The sequence below is a fragment of the Protopterus annectens genome, chromosome 3.part1 (genome assembly GCF_019279795.1).
Source record: "Protopterus annectens isolate FY-2018-M chromosome 3.part1, PAN1.0, whole genome shotgun sequence".
Classification (NCBI taxonomy): domain Eukaryota; kingdom Metazoa; phylum Chordata; order Ceratodontiformes; family Protopteridae; genus Protopterus; species Protopterus annectens.
In genome coordinates, this window is record NC_056732.1 from 1,638,738,289 (window position 1) to 1,638,751,995 (window position 13,707).

Here is a 13,707-nt window from a genome sequence, read left to right on the forward strand (position 1 = left end):
TTTTTTTTTTTTGTTTTGTTGTTCACTCTTTGGTGGATTTCATTATGTTTTGATTAATGACAAATTTTGCATTCTATGAAAATAATGGATTTTGGTCCTTTTTTGCAGGCCTTTTCTCCCATTCTCTCTAGCTACCTGGGATATGTACAACAGTAAAACAAATGGGTGACCCTTAGGTTACCAGCATGTGCCTTGCTGGTGTCAAAGAGGGATACAATGAGGTGACATGAGTTTGATTAGTTATTGTGGTACTTGATAGGACAGGAAGCAGTGGATGGGTGCGCCTATCCTGAGGTGAGGGAGTGCGACAGGAGGATCAGTCATACCCTCTGATAGACACAGGATCCTGACAGATGGCCTAGTGGCAGATATAGGAGGGAAGGGGACATGCACATTCTGGACCTAAGCGGCAATGACCTATGCCACATTTTATGGCCCACTCAACTTTATGATGTGTAATACATCAGCATGCTGGAGGAGGGAATACGGAATACGACTAGCTAACAAAAAAACCTTGCAGCATGATGTTGGCAGTCAAATGTCCACTCATCTTCTGTCTCATTAAAACAGCCCTGTGCAATCTGAAGGATGCCGTTTAATGAGGTTAGGCAAGAGGAAGTGAATCGTGGAAAGCGGAACCTCTCAGATCAGCTAATAATCAACGCAGCTGGGACAGAAAACGAGAGGACAAAAACAGCAAAAAGGACATGGTTATTATACACACAGACCCACAGAAATCAATAATTCATATGAGTCTATGATTCTTTAGTGAATTCAGACATTTGTGTTAGTATTGCTTTGCTGTGAATTTGTCTGGATCGCAAAGGCACTTTTGACATTTCTTCAATTCACTCATCCACAGATAGAAGCAAAAGTTCCTCTTTATCATTAATTTTGTCTTCTCACTACTTAAGAGGTCCTGTGTCCTATTTCAATATGCCATCAATAGTGTTTCCTTCACATAATAACTTCAGCTAAAGGTTTTATGGCTTTGTTCATTCATCACAGCTGACTAATTTCTCGAGACTATCTTTATCCACTCTATCCCACCCTGCTCTAAAATGACCACTTGGCCAGTAATCTTCCATCTTATCCTGTATTATTATGTCCACATGGCCACATACACTGACCATACACTCCTCAGTTTTACATTGTTATAAAAGTTCACTTTAACTCTATCCTACTTTTATAAAATACTGTGTGTCTAAACTTTGTTTGTCTAAACAGTCATTGTGATCTACTACTGGAACTCTGCAGCCACTGCTGCCCAGATCACAGATCCAGGGAAAATTGAGAAGAACCAATGCGAGTGGAAACTAACATATGTGTAGCATTAAGGATAATGGCTACTGGTACACTCCAGTGACCCACGATGATACACTAGGGGTGTCCCAGGCCCCAACTTTCAGATTATTTTCATTATTTTCATTATTCATCAATATCTCAATGCTCTGCTACATCATGCAAGGCAGTACATCTATTGTCCATGCATACCAGATGAGAGAGCAAGAACAATGTAGGAATTCTATGCTGTAACTCACTTCCCTGAGGTCTTGGGGGCCATAGACTGCACTCACATAGAAATAAAATCCCCACCTGGTGAGCAGGGAAGGACATACATGAACAGGAACAAGCTCCACTCAAACAACTGCCAGGTTGCCTGTAATGGCCAAGAAATCATCCTCAATGTCTGTTCAGACAAAGCAGGCAATTAGCATAACTCACACAACCTCGCAGCTGTGCAGAAGGTTTACTAGGGGGATGTTCCACAAGGCCATGTCCTTGGTGATGCAGGTTATGCGCAAGAACTGTCACTCATGACGCCCATTAGAAACATATGCACACTCACAGGGAAAAGATACCATGCTCACATTCAAACTAGCAACATTATAGGGCATGTGTGTGACATGCTGAAGTCATGGTTCTGCTGTTTAGACATCAAGGGGTGCCCTGCAGTACAACTTAGGCATATGTGTTGAAATTCTTATAGTTTGTGCCATGCTGCACAATAATGTCTTGAGGAAACAGCTGCAACTAGGACAGCAAGGGAAAGGACCGCATATTCCTGGGCCAGAGGCAGGGGCAGAACTTCCAGCACATACAGGCAATGATTGCGAGGGAGTAATTCCAGCTGCTGATGTAGCCAGGAAATGTAGACGTGCAATGCCCTTACCCTAGCTAAAAACAAAGGGTAACACACATACTCATAACCTGAGACTCAAAGTTCAGTACACACACTCACCTGTGAAGAAATACATATAACAACCTAAGCACATGCAAATATTTAAAGTAATGTCATCTGATGTCTACAAATGTTACTTACCCATGTAATGTCTGTGTACTGATAACATCAGGTAAAGACAGCCACACAGCACATGACTCATAACTGCAATAATGTCAAGGTAAGCATTGAACCTGTAGTATACAAACAAATGTGTAAAAAGCTAAACTGCCTGCATACTGTCAGTCTGGTACCTATCCACTCTGTGCATCACACATATATGCAACCCTATGTAAAACCTAAATGAGCAAAGCCCATGGCATAGTCATCATCATTCTCACAGGGAGAGAGGTGCATTAGGCCTGGTTGACACCAAGGTTACATGGATGCTGGCCTTCCCCCAGCAGATCTACCACCACAGACACTGCTCTATCCAGTGAGTCACTCATCCTGTCCAGTGATCACCCACATAGTTGAGGCAGTCATGCAATAGCAAGTTAAAACATAATACTGTGAAGTAACCATACTAACTTGGACAGTACACCAAGAACTGCCATATGTGCAGTACACCAGCAGTGAAATTTTAAAATTGCATACATCACATATTTTTTTTCCATTGCATATTGAAATACATTCAAACTATGAACATGTAAGCAGTTTGTGTAGACGACAAACATAACTAATGAAATAGTGCAGCAATTTGTAGAACAGTCTCCTCCAAGTAACTAGCAGTAATGTTGTCTGTAGCCAAACAGTCTCCACTCCTTCCACTTCCATAGCTACACCATTACCTTTCTATAGTGTATAGTCAGCCCTCTGAGCACTGTGAAGATGCAAATGAGGTGTGAAATCATTAACATTCCTGAATACAAAAAAAAATACTTGGTGTAAGGGATGTAAACATGGTGTAGGTAGCTACACAATTGCATGCACACACCCTGGAACTGTAGGGAGGAACAGTCACAACTGTTAGTTGCTAATGGCTTGTAACTATTTTTGATTGCTCTGCCTACAGCAACAACCAATACTGAAGTGACTTTTCTCTCTGAAGTGTTTGTATAATGCAGATTAGACTTACAATATAAAGACATAAACACCTTGAAAGCTATGAGAACAACCTTAACAGCATTGACATCCTTGTACTAAGAGCACACTGTCTACCCTCTGCTGAAAATCTGTCTGAAATGCCAGTCAGCTATATTATACATTGAAACAAAGATGCAAATAAATGGCCATGACATTGCATTTCTGTAGTTAAGCTGAGAGGAGGGGAAGATACTCACAAAATAAAGAGAAGAAATATCTGGCAGTGTTGGTAATCTGACATTAAATGGTGTAGGCTATTATAAGCATAAAGTATTAAAGCAATAACCGATGACATGGTGTGGTATATTGTAGATGTGGTTTAATCACAAGGGTGAAGCCCGAGTGATTAAATAAAGCCAACCGTGGGTAAATTTCAATATACCACAACCACGGAGTCAGTTATTGCTATTATACAATGACATTATTTAAGAAAAAAAATACTTACTTTTCTTAAATAATGTCTTTGTATAACGGCGCATTACTGTTCTGCTAGTTGTGGTATACTGCTTCCCTGTTTTGATGTACTGATCATGTGCATGGGACTTGCGTTCCCACGCATACCCAGTACATCAATGCTTAGAAACGGAAGCAAGGGAGAAAAGAAAGTCTCCATTGCTCTGTTTTTTTTTTTTTTTTTTTTTTTAAATATATATTCTGAGGACTTTATACCAATGGAAAAAAGTCTGAGTGACTGGACCTTTTTTTCGTTGGTATATTGTGGGACTTACAACGGGCATACTGGCCAATCAGCGTACACATTTTGGAATATTAATGGGGGTGGCATTGTATAATTGTCAATATCCCATTGATCTCGACATGTTCAAGTAAATGAGAAAGGAAGAATTTCTGGTCCTGTGGTGGTAGCAAAGTGGGATAAAAAACAGAACAAAACAAAACAGAGTGTGTGTTGTTCTTCACTTAGTTGAGAATTCAGTTCCAGATAGTGTGCTGACAGAGTTAATACATATATTTTGGGCATATGATGAGGTTATAACACACACAGACCTAGGAAACTTCACTATCCTGCCTTTTCATCATTATTCCCTGATATCTGTTAATACTTTATTATTTTTTATGTACTTCACTTGCCTGGGATTTGGAAAAGTGCACTGTTGAGTGACAGCATTTCAAAGCAGTGATCGAGAGTCCACTGCCCTGGTACAAACTGAAAAGTTTAATTTGGAATGCCATCAGAAGGGCATTTTAGAGTGGCACACTATGAACAGCAGGAACACAAGAAATTATACATTGTATGTGCATATCATTGTAGCGCACAGGTCGAATAAAATGATTTTAAAGAAACAGGAAAAAGAATGCAAGGTTTAAATCCAGCTTGAAGCCCCATGCTGCTTGGAATGTTTGCAGCACATGTGAAAATGCAGCTTGTGTTCTGTTGTGTGTAATGTAAATTGTTATTGATGTTTTTTTGATTCTGTAATTTCTGCACTGCTTAGCAGAGTGCAAGCAGGGCTAACAGGTGAATGAAAGAGGGAACAATTTCATTTCTGTAACCCCCATTAGCGCAAACAGTTTTGGCACCAATGCATCGTATTTCTAAAGAGTGAGTTATGTACACATTCTGCATACCTGTTTCTGTGGCAGAAGCTATAGATGCAGTGCCTTTGGCCCCTTAAAAGAGTTTCTCAGGGGTTCCAATCTAGACAGTGTGAAGGGCATGTAGAAAGTATTACACCAGATGTATGATTTACTTTCATCCAAACATCATTTATTTATTATTTATTATTCATTTGACATTTGTTGACCCGGATAGTCTGACTGAGTTAGCATCCTTTTTCAGCAGAGGCCTGGGGAGAAAAGCTCTACCATCAAATACAGTACTTTAACACACTAACAAATATAGAGTATTTAGCCCATCAATAAGAAAAAAAACACAGAATTACATCTCAAGGATAGACAGATTATCAGTTTGTTCAATTGAATTCACAGATTGTTTTAAATGCAGTTTGTGAAAACTATTTACAGGATACACCCATATGTACAACAGGAAAACAGATAGTTCAGTTAGAAGCAGCTTTTTATGTACTTGCAGTGTCCTTAGAATAATGCAATCCATTTGTCACCTGGTAAAGAAATAAGATTTTAGATGCCATAAAGATAGTAAACTAAGAAGCAAATGTGCTTGTTCTGGTAGTGTCCAGAACATAATAAAATACCTGGCCATCAGATTTAGTAAAAGCATTGAAATATGTAATGATTCTTAGAGGATATCGATGCTGTACTCTGGGGTGATATTAGGCATGAGAGGAGGTTTAAAAGAAGTAGTGAGGGGTAAATGAGGTTTAGAGAGAAAGGATGAGAGAGGTAAGGGAGGAGAAGTGAAGGTTTTTAAGGTGCTGAAGTTGTGAAAGGGGTGTTAGCAGAGTCAAGGATGTTAGGTAGACTGGATATTTTTCCCTGTTTTTTGCCTTGTGCAGATGTCTGTGGCTGAAGGCACTCAGTAAGAGTTACCTGCTTAAGGAAAAAGTGAAGCATTTTGATTGGGCAGCCTTCTGCAGTGCAAATACACTTAACATCAATACACAGACATTAGCACTCTGAACAGCACTGAATGGAGAACATGTACCTACTATGTAACTGTCTCTGTGGCACAAGGTATAAGTGCAGTGACTTTAGACACAGAGCACAGGTGATTCAGGATTCAAAATCAGATAACAGTCATTTTTACAAGGGGTGTGAGAATGTAATTTCTAACAACACTTTGTTTAGGAAGGTAACTCTACATGCAAATGGCTAAAATAATTATATTTATGTCAAGAAATGTCTCATTAATGCTTTGATCATTTTTTTTCAAGTACTGTATCTCATTAGTAATTTAGTTATGAAACACAGTTGAATTGTGTGTAACTGTTTAAGCAGGATAATTATGACAATGAGTTGAAAATGCACTTGCATCTCTATGATGAGCAGAATACTTAATAAAAAAATCATCTTCTCTCCTCAAATAGCCCACTTCTGTGTTTAGGTTCATTGGTTCATAGGTTCATAGGAGACAGTATGTGTAGTGAAGTATATATATTTCATAGTCCAGCCTTTATTAATCAGCTCATGAAAGTCCATCAATCTGACAGGCATTCACCAGCAGTAATAATGACTCTTTCAGGGAAATGCATTTCACAAAACTTCCTAAAGCCACACTCATACAGGCCTATCTGATGTACATCTCTATTCATACTGAATGCAGCTTATCTGTAATGAACATGTCTGAAAGGGAGTTCTCTTGTAGCACTAATAAATAATTACCTTGATTGAAATTTACACATTATTTTTTCCTCAGGTTTGATTTCACCATTGGTCAACTTTTTACAGTGAATAATTCTAAAACATTATGTGTCAAGGCATTCAATTTAACATCCAAAGCACCAAGGGTATCAGCCAAAGCCATTGAGCCGATCAGTGTTTAACATCTGAAAAAGTGTGAATAGGTTGAGCATCACACATGGCAAATCTCGCTGTCATGTTTCACACCATCATTGCTGTTTGATAAAATACTTTCCTCTTTGTTTGCAAATGCCTCTCTGTGCTTTCTATCTCACAAATGCAGTTGGCATAGTCGTGCATGTCTGCGCAGTAGCTGTTAAATGCAAGACTGTAATTTGACACCAGCTCATACTTAGAGTTGCTGCTTGACGTCTGCAGAAATTGCTGGTGTTGGAAAGGATGGCACTAAATCTGGAGCACAGAGGTAAAGTTTTGATTACTCCAAGATTTTTTGTGGCACTACTCTTGAAGAGCTTAGGCTACTGCAGGGGGACTGTATTGGTTCTCGGTATAAGACTGAGGTTTAGAACAGAGTAGCCAGAGCTGTCTCCAGTGCAACTGGCATCCCATACACTGGAGATGATTATCATCACCACAACAGTGACCTGAAATATCAAAAGAAGGACTTCCTTAGCTGATGGGAGGAAGAGTTTAGAACTGCTGACATCCCCCAGTAAGTGTACTGACCCATCTGTATTAAATGATATAAAATACAATACACAGCCAAAGACTGTTATTCAATAAATAAATAAATAAATAAATAAATAAATAATAAATAAAACATGTCTCTTCTGTATTTTTCAGCTGATGGAGACATTGCAGTGAACCCTGAGGTGCATCAAGAGAGGTTTACTCACCTCAGAGAGGAGCGGGGTACATATGCATCAGGTCTTACTGTAAGTATAATAACTGATGTAATTAATTGTATGCACCATGGCAATACGTCTTACTGTAAGTATAATAACTAATGTAATTAATTGTATACACCATGGCAATATGTCTTACTGTAAGTATAATAACTAATGTAATTAATTGTATGCACCATGGCAATATGTCTTACTGTAAGTATAATAACTAATGTAATTAATTGTATGCACCATGGCAATACTGTAATAAATAGTTGTATTTATGATATCATAGCAAAGCAACTGATTAATGGTACAACAAAGTAAGACCTTCCCATCATACCTGGATGTGGCAAAGAACTAAGGACTGGATATTCATAACTGTTTCTTTTCAGAAATTATATACTCATGTGATATGTCATTGATCTAATTTCTTCTCTTTTTTGTCTTACCCCACTACTTTCTCTCTCAGTTTTTTTTTTGGGGGAGGGGGGTATTGTATCTGTTGTACATATAATAGGAATAAAAAATGGTTCCTCTATTAGCTTTATTTGTGCAAAGTTTGGCAGTTAAGCATCAGCGAACACCACTAAATACTGTTACTTCACAATTTGAGTTCACCACATCAAAGTATAACCACACATGCACTAACACTTTGCCAACATCTGCACAAATTCGTTTTTCTGCATTGCGCTTTAGGAAGACATTTGGAACAGAAATATGTATGGTAATGGATTATATTACTTCATTACATCCTGGGCCATTGACTGCATCTGCAGTGAAGAAACCAGCCACAAGGACTCAAGGGCTTTAAAAAGAAAATAAGTTACTGTAGGTAACTAGCTACGTTTCCCTCTTAGCCTGCTACTGTAGAAAGTACCTGGTCTAAAGCAGAAATAACTGGCTCTACCCACGGCTAGTGACAGCAGCTGCTCCCCACCCCCATCAGCTGTAAATAGATCCCCAGTTAAACTTTTTCTTTTCAGTTATCAGTAAACTAAGATAAAGCTCTAGGCAAAAAAAAAGGTAACCCAGTAGATACACTGGAATTGGCCACTTGTAAAAACAGAGGCAAAAAGGTACTTAAACTGCCACTTTTTGTCTGCTTCAAACTAAGTATCTATCCAGAAAGGCCACAGCTGAAATCAGGTCTATAGATTGTTTTTTTGTAGCATTTGCTGCTCAATTTCTCCTGAGTGCAACCCACTCCACTCCCCTACCCTACCCCCATTCTTACCCATGCCCTAGTCAATTACATTTAATTCTAGCCAACCTCACCCACTGCTTCTCTCACCCAATTAAAATTCCTCAGCACTCCTCACTAATTTTCCACCCATAGGACACACCTTAGACACCTCCTCTAGTTAATTAAGACCATATCCCACCTTGCTTTCACTTCCATAATCACGTCTCTTTACTCCATCACACTTTATTCAAACAAAATACACATACCAACCAATACACACCCACCACCTTCTTACCATACTCACTGACTTTCTACTACACCATGCTCATCCTTCATTGTGTAGCACTATTCACTTTTAGCACCTTGTCCTACCTTACATCCTATCACACAAACTTAAGTTACACCCAGCACACTTACTTCTATCAGCCATATAATCCATTCAAATTTAAACCAATTACATTTGCCATTAACCCAGCTATCTACAACTACACAGCTCTAGATCTCTCCCCCCTCAAATGGTTCACCCAATATACTACCCTACAGGCAACGGTGCAATGCAATAAACTAATACTGAAATACCTAAAGAACAACTAATTAACAGCCATCCTACTCAGTCTTAGTGGAGACATTCACCCCAACCCCAGACCTTCACCCTTTCAGGACAACATAATCTGTGCTCAAAACCACTCTCTTAATATCCCCAGTAAAAGTAATGATCTACTCATAATAAACTTAAACATAAGAAGCATTTTAAACAAAATAAAGGAACTTCATGCAACCCTATCTCATCCTCTGACATAGTCCTTCTGACAGAAACCTAACTCAGACCAGGTATCCTTGATAATGAAATTCTTCCCACTGGCTATAGCATTTTCAGGCAACATAGGAAAACAAAAAGGGGTGGCGGTATAGCCCTGGTCTTCAAAAACCATTTTACATTAGAGAGGGTTAACCTTAACCCCCCACCCCCAATATCTTCAACTTAAAATTACTCTTGGCTAAAATAAAAATCAACCAAAATAATAATATCAAGATCATAGGTACCTATATTCCTCCAGGCAATAACATAGACAAAATTGAAACCATCCTACAATGGTCCTCCAATAACCTTCCACAAGAGACCATTATACTAGGGGACTTTAATATTAACTGGTACTCCTGCAACTCTGACTACCCTACCACCCATGCAACCTCTATGGTTTTACCCAATTAATTAAAACCACAACAAGGTTTGATAAAACTACTAAAAAGGAAACTATCCTTGACTGGATTCTCACCAACTACTGCATGCTTTCCTATAGTTCTGGTACCCTCCCCAATTCACTCAGTGACCACCTCCCAACATACATTATACATTATTCATCATCAGGCAAAGCCTACAAATAAAACCCGAAAAACAGTAGAGCCAGCAAACAGTGACCAAAATAAAGACATTTATTGGGAGGACATAAAACAAAAAATAGAACAAGCAGACCAGTTTTGGCTGACTAGCCTTCTTCAGTACATTAAATTAACAAAGCATACAAGCACATATTTATAGTATAGCCCCACCTGAAGTTACCTGAGGTAAATTGTACCATTCATTAAAAGTATTCATTCAGCCCTGGGAAAAACAAGGCACCCAATTTGATAATCCATTTTTTTCTCCATATTGTTTAATAACTGATGCCATCCTGATTTGTTATTTGAACGTGGCTTTTGGGTGTTTGAATAGAGCACTTGTTGTTTTTTTAATTCTAATATCACTTAGATGTTCAGATATCCTGAATTTTACACATCTGGATGTTTGTCCCACATAGAAGGCTGAACAGTTACAAGAAGCCATGTTAATAACCCATTCAGACTGACAACTGGCAAAAAACTTTATAGAGAAGACTTCTCCAGTGTTTTTACTAGTAAATTCTTTAGTCTTTGACATGTTTTTTACAATGGGTGCAATGTCCACATGGAAAACAGCCCTGCAGGGGCCCACCTTCCAGAGTTATTTGTGTAGGGCTATTATCAAATCTATTCCCTTGTTTATAATGATTCATGAATGAACCAATGTTCTTACCTCTCCTGAAAGAAAAGTGGCATGTATCATCCACCAGTGCACTAAGCTTGGTATAAGCCAATAGAATATTCCAATGTCTGCGGACACTGTTGATAAGGACATCCGTGTTCCTGCCATATGTGGTTACTAATCTGATTTGGGTATTGTTACTTGGGTTTTTGCCCCTATATTGGAGTAGACTTTCCCTATCCTGATTGGCAACCAAACATCTGCCTTGAGCAATGTCCCCTTTCTTGTAACCCCTATCATTAAATCTTTTAACCAAATCTGACTCATATGTATGTGTCAAAACAAATCCGCTTCAGGTGTAAAGATTTTGACTATGGAATGTTTCTGCATATAGGAGGAGGATGAAAGCTGTTGGCATGAAGCAAGGAGTTTTATTCGGGGTGTTTGCAATAGACCTCAGATGTCAAAGTATGGTCTGCTTTCCTAATTACTAATATATCCAAAAAGGTAATTTTGTCGGTGTGAAATGTGATCGTAAACTGAATGTCCCATTTAATTTCATTCAAATATGTAACAAACTCCTTGAGATATACAATATTCGACCTCCATACCAACCAGCAATCATCCAAATATCTCCTCCATATGTCTATCTCATCAATATATATATTATGGGTTCTATCATAAATGATCTGTACCTCCATGTAAGCCATAAAGAGATTGGCATAAATTGGAGTGAACAAGGCCTCCATTGCAGTACCTTTGGTCTGTAAATAACAGTTGTTCTCATAATATATAACATTTTTGGTTAATACATTCTCCGCCAAGCAGAGTAAAAATGTATTGAAGCCAGGTGGATATAATTCTGACTTGGATAACCAATGTTCCAAGGCTTCCAAACCTGCCCAATGGGGAATGTTCGTATATAATGCAGAAATATCCAAAGTGCACATGTACCACCCTGCTTCCAACTGCATGTCTGATATAACTCGTAAAAACTCTGTGGTATCTTGTATTCTAGCTCTGACACATTTAAGCAATGGTTTGAGATGTAATGTCAAGAACTGAGATAGTGGTTCGGTAATTGAACTTTTGCCCGAGACAATAGGTCTGCCAAAAGAGTTTTGTAAATTTTTGTGAATTTTAGGTAAGAACTATATGTATTGACTACAAGGGTCATGAACTGTAAGATGGTAAACAATATTATCTGTTATGACCCCCTCCTCCCTGGCAGAATGCAATAAATCATCTATTTGTCTCTTGAAACCAGATGTAGGGTCCAATACCATATGTGTGTAATAACGATTGTCCGACAGTTGTCTCATGGCTTCAGAATTGTATAGAGACCAATCCTGTACCACTATCGCACTATCTTTATTTGCTGACAATATTACCAGTTCCTTGTTGGCTGACAATTATTGTCTCTTGCATGAGTTTCCCTGAAATTAAAATGTAGATCTTTGAGAATGGAGTTGTAAAACATAGACACATTCGGATGCATGGGTGGAATAAAGTTTGATTTGTGATATCTGAAACTTGAATTTGGTTCTGAATCAGGTGCTTTCTGAAAAAATAATTTCAGGTTAAGTAGTCTACAAAAATCAGAGACATCTTTAGCAAATGTGTCTTCAGGAACAAAAAAAACAGGTATGAAATTGAGAGCTTTATTCAATACTTTTACATGTGTAGGAGACAGTTCAGTGGATGATATGTTTAACACATTGTTTACTTCTGTACTATAAGCCTCAACAGCTCTTCCATGCTGTCCAGCCCTGTGCCCCCCCCCCACCGGCTTTCGCTTAACCATAAAAGGAATTCTTCCTTTTGGATACTGGTGAATCAGAGGAGTGTTGTGTATTGGACTCCAAGGCTGTGGAGGATTCTTCCCCTGATTCATCACAACTGGATGTATTAGTCTTCTTGAGGATGGAACAGGGTATTTTTCTTTTCACTACCTTCCTGTTGGAGGGGTCAAATATAACATGTTTATTAGTCAAAAAAGGATGCCCACCCTTATAATCGGTGAGATCTCGATGGAACTTCCTCATTGTCTTGTCTTTAAGTGTTTGCTCTAGAGTTAGGAAATCCTGACCTAGTTTCTTTAAGTTGTTTTGGTAACTCTCCTGCTTCTCAAATTTGACAATTTGGATACACATATCCGTGATTTCAGAGATGTTCTTATCAATTATCCTATCATAATACGAGGCCAAAATCTTAAGACATTCCATTGATGTCTTATGCTGGGCTGCAGCCCATTGTTCTAGCAAAATGGAATCTGCATCAGGGACTAGAGGCTGTGTGCGGACTCTAAGGCCTCTAGGTGATATATCTTTTGCTATATAAGCCTTAAAAAGTTTAGTATGCTACACACTGGCCCTCAATGTCCTCATGTTTTTATTCAATTTGTGAAATGCAACCTCGCATCTGTTTGTTGTCAAAGTGGCTTCATTGCCATTATGTTCACTCTGATTGGAAAGACCAAAATCCGCCAGGTCATCCCTGTCAGATGAAAGGCCTTTCAATAAATCCATAAGTTCCATAATAGATTGGACCAATAAATATTTATTAAAAAAGTTTTTGTATATGATGTTCCAATTGACTTATATATGATAAGGAGTGGCAAGCAGGAACAGTACCAAAGAATCACTGGTACCAAGATAATATTATGAACAGTCAGTGCTAAGCCCTCAATCAAAAAAATGTGTATACTCAACACCACTTCACTATATAGATGCTGAGGACAATATTATCCCCTGCTGTCATATATAATCCAAAATAATATTCAGAATTGTAAACAATAATATCTCCTGCACTGGGTTACTTTCCTCTATAAATAAATGCAGTGCTATGTCCACACTAGGTCCTCAAGACCTTAAACAATGTGTATAAATAGAATAATGTTAGCCCCTGCAATAATAAAGATAATGCTGCAGTGCTAAGTTCTATAAATGTTGTCCAAATGAGTTCCAAAAATGCCACCCAATATCATACAAAGATGTCCAAAAATCTTTCCAATCTATATGTTTATCACAGAGATCTTGATAAGACACCATATAACATCCGTTTCTTTAAAAAACATAACTATCACATA